We start from the raw sequence: 5,441 nt of genomic DNA, 5'->3' as shown, positions 1-5,441 counted from the left end.
ACATGAAAATCAATGGATGGATGCTTAGAGACTAGTAGAAAGCTTTGGGAATGCGTCGACATGAGGTAAGGCTTACCTTGTTGGGAATTGAATTTTTTCGCTTCCTTTATTTTATTCAGAGAGAGAATTGAAATTTGTCCTTCTATTTGTTTTTGATACAAACTAAATTCTCCCTCTATATACAACCCCCCCGCCCCCACACACCTTCATTAACCAGAGGACTCAGATCCAGCCCATAGAGTCATTTCTCATCTGTGAAATATAGCAATGAACAAATAAAGCAAAATCGAATTCGGCCAGCCTTTGAAACCTATCGATTTTAAATTAGAGCAGCAGTGTTAATTCTATTAGGGCGGGCGCACGCAGAACTTGGTCTCTGGGATGGATTAAAATGTATTCATTGGAGATTTATGAGTATATCCTTGATGAATTAGGTGGGAGGGCAAAGCTCCTGAAAGAAACTGTGGGAGGTGAATGACTGCAGTGCTCATCCGTGTGCCTCGGTTTATCTCTGGATGTTTTGTTGGCTTCAGTGGAGATGCCCCAAGCGTCCACTACAGTCAAGATCTGAGAGTCCTTGGGCCTGAGAGCGATTGTAAATCCTGCGGCTTCGTGACAATGTCTCTCAATCCGCGTGTCCAGTGGGAGCGATGGTTCCATGGGGGGGAAAGACCAGCCCCTCCCTGAGCTGGATGGGGTCTAAGATACGGGGAGGATCAGTAAAGTGCTCTTGTGCCGACTTGGAGATTGGACGTCTTGGGTGTGTTTCTACTTGGAGTTACAACTTGTCTCGTGCTTTCTCCTGCAGGTGAGATTGATTCCCAGCGATTGCTTCGTACAGCATAGTATTTCTCTTCCTTTTGGCCACTAAATGCCCATGCGGACCACACATTCCAGCGGGGGCAGAAAGGCGGAGCTTCTTGGATGATGATGGACGTTCCGCCGAGCAGGATGACGGCAGAGTGTGTTACATCAACACCACGAGGGTAAGAGTTCCTCTCTGACATTTTCTTTGGCACCATCATTTGTCAAAGGAAGGGGAGAATGAATCCTACAGTGTAGTGACAGACACGAAGGTCAGTCATCAGGGAGATCGTTCTGGTGGTAAAATCTACTGGGCAGTTGGGGCAGACGACCGAAGGGGGAGAGAGAGTGTCAGCCTGGAGGAGTAGGTGGAGGTCATTCTGGGGGACACAGCAGACCATCTTTGGAAGGCTCTGCAGTTCTCATTGCCCAGCCCCTCTTTTGACATTTGTAGTTCAGATTTGAGGCAGAAACACTGCTGTTTTTGTGACAAGATTTCATTCTGTCCATTTGAGTCAGTCTGGCTTAAAATCCGTTCTGTGGAGCTGAGGTGGGTAAGAATCTGGCTCAGGTCACAGACTGAGGGCTTAGCGGAAGTACCTGGCCTAGAGACACATTTTTGTTTGAGCCACATAATGTTGAAATTAAGTCCAATTAAACTTGAGATATTCTACAAGAACCCCGAAATTTTCTGGTTCTCCTGGAACACTGAAATGTACATCTACACTGGCCCTCCGTTCCCACGGGGAAGTGTGGTGTCGAGTAGCCTCCGCCTCTTAGACAAGTGTGGATGGTTCACCAGTCCCCAACCAGCCCCCTCCATTTGTTTAAATGACTTGTTTGCCACTGGAAGCATCTCACTTCGGCACACCTGTTCTAGATCATTCTGCTAACTCTTTCACAAAAACAGTGATAGCTTTTGTTAAAAAGCTACCTTTTTAACAAAAAAACCTACTGCCCCAACTGCCCAGTAGGTTTTACCACCAGAATGATCTCCCTGGTGTCTGACCTTCGTTTTCGTCATTCTCGCCTTCCTTTGTTAATTCTCCCAGATGAAAGGGCGCATCTTCCACTAGACTGTGGGCAGCAGTTAGCATCAGCAGCTGTGGCTGTGGAGATGACAATACGTAATCTATGGAAATGCTTAGAGTCTAGTGACAGCAATGGTCAGACTTGTCGGGGTCAGAAGAACTGTAAACACATGATATCTTGTGGTGGGTGCTACAAGGAAAGCACACCCGAAGGTCTGTGGGGGAAAGTCAGTGGGGTGGGGGAGCGGCAGGGAGGGAGAACTATTAATTTGGCCAAGGTGTATTCAACTTCTCCCAAACTCCCTCCTTGGACACTGGAGTATCACCATGACAGCCATTTGTCTGTGGGTTCCCTATTTGCATATGGGTTCCTCCATGTGATGGAGATGTGATGAGGTGCCCTACCACAGAGTTAAGACCCCCCTCTTCTGGCAAAGTTCACATTTTTCCTGTTTCTGGTTGAAAATTTTTTGTCTGTGATTTTTTTGTTTGTTTTTTCTTTTCTTCTTCTTCTTCTTCTTTTTTTTTTTTTTTTACAAATAGGACTGATTTTTGGCTACTTGGCTCACTCCGCCTTCTGAGCCGCCTTCAGCTTGGAGATGAGGAGATGATGAGCTGTGTGAATTACAGGGACCCCTGGAGTTTTGAGAGAGGAGTAGCCACACTAAATAGAGGTCCAGAAGGAATGAATGCAACTCTAGTATGACTGTGCTTGGTGGCGGGAGAAAGAAAAGGAGTGGAGTAGGGGCGGGAAGAGGGAGGTAAAGGTACTTTTATCTCAGTCTCTTATTTTTGGAATAAGTTTCACATGAGTCTTTGCTTTGTGCTTTCAAAAGACTTTCGCATTTGCTATTTACCATCAAGCTGTGTTTGTCATCTTATAAGGGTCATGACCCAAGATCATGTAGCTGGAAAGTGGCAACTCAAACACAAGCGTTCGGAGTCCTAGCCTTTTCTCTTTAGTTCAGCGTGGATAAGGGGACCTGGTGGATTCATTTCGTTCAGTTCAACATTTAAAAGTTGGGTTTAGGTTATTAATGTTCTGAATTAGGGTGACTTGGGGCCCCAGTGAACTACTCGGACCTGCGTCCTTGACGTGTTGTCAGCTGCGCCTGTGCCGTCAGAACGGGTCAGTGGTGGAGCAGACGAAGGAGGGGGTTTCTTTGCTATCTCTTTGGCCAGTAGGACTCACACGTGAAGCTCCCTCACTGGGCTGGGCTGAGCTACTCGGAAGGTTACTGGAGGAATGGCTCAGGGGATGCCGATCCCTGGAAACGAAGACTCGGATCCAGAGGGCTCTTTGAGGTTCTGTGTGTTCTGCACTCTGGCTCCGGGCATGCCCTTCTAGATGTCTCATTAGCAGCTATTTCTTTCTCAGGATTACACTATTTTAGCTCCTGTAAAAGCACTCGGATTCGTGAACATCTAAACCAAGGACCACTAGCATCTCCATTTCCAAACCGACAGTCAGGGTGGACTATGCAATGCCATCGACATTGCATCGTACTTTCTGCTCTTCTCTGGCTCATCACTGATGTGCTTCCCCTGCACATTACCTGTGCCAATGCACCAGGAGCTTGCTGTAAGAGATCGTCACCGGGGAAGGTGCCTGGTGGGAGGAGGGAGGCCAATCCATGGGTGTGGATTGAGTTTAGATTTTCAATTATTTTTATGTTGGCTCGGTTTTATTTGGAATATTCTTACATGACATGGCAAGACATAGAATTTAGCATGACTTACCATTTTTAAAAACATAAATGATTAAAAAATTAAATCGAATGAAACATAGCTTCTTTAGAAGAATGTTCCAAAAGATGTCAGTGTCAATGCAGAAAAATGCCGCCCTCCCCCCTTTTTCTTTGATAAAAGGACTAATGTAGATTTTGGACAAGTGGGAAGGGAAAAGCAATCTATGTTTTCTTTTACATTTATGGAATTGATTTAAAAAGGTGGTTCTGCTCAATTAAAACACTGACATTGTCTGTTATACTTTTCTGAGCAAAGCAAATGCATGTCAAAGCCACTGGTGCACATGTGTGCGTGCATATGTGCCAGCCTTGAAAAGACAGTTTTGAGAGTATTTTCCAAGCGAATTTGGGAGCAAGAAGCAAAGAGAGAGGTAAGAGGTTAATGGCTTTGAAAAGGCTTTACGGGTGTCACTTAGAAGTGGATCGATGCAGTTTTTTTGAAGCTGCCAGTGAATATTTTGGACTTTTGACATCTTTGTCTTTCTTTTCAATCTTACAAACACCAAGAGGCACAAGGTGGGAAAATACGGTATATAATGTTCTCAGCATGAGTGACCTGGGTTGATAGTAGGTAGGGGGATTGATGCAGTGAGGAAGAGAGTGGAAATAGTAGTTGATTTTTGTACCCTGTGGCCAAATGCCTTTTGTATCCACAGCAGCAAAAAGAGCATAGCATTCTTTACTGAAGAAGATTCATAAAATATGTAAATCGAAAGATTAGCCAGTCCCTCCTTCATCCTGTTTTTTGGAAAAAAATTAAATCCTCATGTTTCAGGCATAGCAGAAAGAGTCTGCCCCATAAAAACTGGATAATGTTGCCTAAACTCTGAGCCTCCGTTTTCCCTATTTGCAGTATGGGAGGACTGTTGGAGAATTGAAGGAAATGATTCATTCATTCAGTGATACTTCATCCCTAGGAGTGTTCAGGTACTGCACGATTTCTGGGAATTAAGTGAACAGTAGTGTATATGAAAGCACTTACCATAGTGTATGGTTCAAAAAGGCGCTCAGTAAATTTTTCTGAAAACATTTTGATGATGAATTTTAACATGTGCGAAAATAGATTAATACAGTAAACTCTTCTGTACCCATGATGCAGCTGCAACAGTTATCAATTAATGGCCATCTTGCATGGTCAGTGTTGTCCCACTCACCCTGCCCTCCACAGATGATTTTGAAGTGAATTTCAAAGCTGGCATAATCTTATCCATAAAATTTTAGTACATATTTCCAAAAGATAATGATTTTTTTAGAGAGCATAATTGTAATATCATTAGCACGTTGAACAAAGTAACAATAATTCTTTTTTGTTACCAAGTGTTTAGTTCGCGTTCAAATGTTCCTGATTTTCACATTTTATTTTAAGCATTTGGCTAGTTAGAATCAGGATGCATACAAAGCCCACACATTGGATCTACTTGATAAGCCACTTATTTGGTCCATGTCATTTGTCTTGTATTGTTTCCCACAGTCTGGATTTTACTGATTGCATTTCTACAGTGCCCTTGAACATTAAAAAAAAAATCTCTATTCGATTTCAGCTGGTAGATCTAGAGTCTAGATTAAATTCAAGCCTTTTGGGAGGTGGGGAGGGTTGAAATATTGCAGAATTGTGTATACACTTCCATCAGGAAGCACATTATGTCTTGTCTCTTTTTGACACATCAGGCTTGTTCAGTGGGTTCAGATCTTCTGTTACTCTGCCCTACTTGTTATAAAATTCCCCATCAGCGTTTAATCCTGGTTTTGGAGGCCATTTATGATCAGTGCCTAAATCCATTACTTCATTATGAGTTGCAAAATTCTTAGATTTTAATTCTATCATTCCTTCTTCATGAGCTGAAATCCTTTTTTTTTT

General features: G+C 43.3%; 1 protein-coding gene across 2 annotated transcripts in view; it reads left to right on the top strand.

Annotated features, from left to right (window-relative positions):
- Nucleotides 1-791: 791 nt before the first annotated feature.
- Nucleotides 792-5,441, top strand: part of KCNS3 (potassium voltage-gated channel modifier subfamily S member 3) — a 13,971-nt gene continuing 9,321 nt past the window's right edge. The window contains exon 1 of one of the 2 annotated variants that reach the window (XM_011356593.1): nucleotides 792-986. The gene's annotated coding sequence lies outside the window, so the exon portion shown is untranslated. The remainder of the gene's footprint in view (nucleotides 987-5,441) is intronic. The other variant, XM_023528496.1, reaches the window with a different exon arrangement.

Source organism: Pteropus vampyrus, unplaced genomic scaffold (assembly GCF_000151845.1).
Source record: "Pteropus vampyrus isolate Shadow unplaced genomic scaffold, Pvam_2.0 Scaffold28, whole genome shotgun sequence".
In the NCBI taxonomy this organism is placed as follows: domain Eukaryota; kingdom Metazoa; phylum Chordata; class Mammalia; order Chiroptera; family Pteropodidae; genus Pteropus; species Pteropus vampyrus.
The sequence above is the reverse complement of the archived record's forward strand: the minus strand, read 5'-3'. Positions and strand labels throughout refer to the sequence as shown.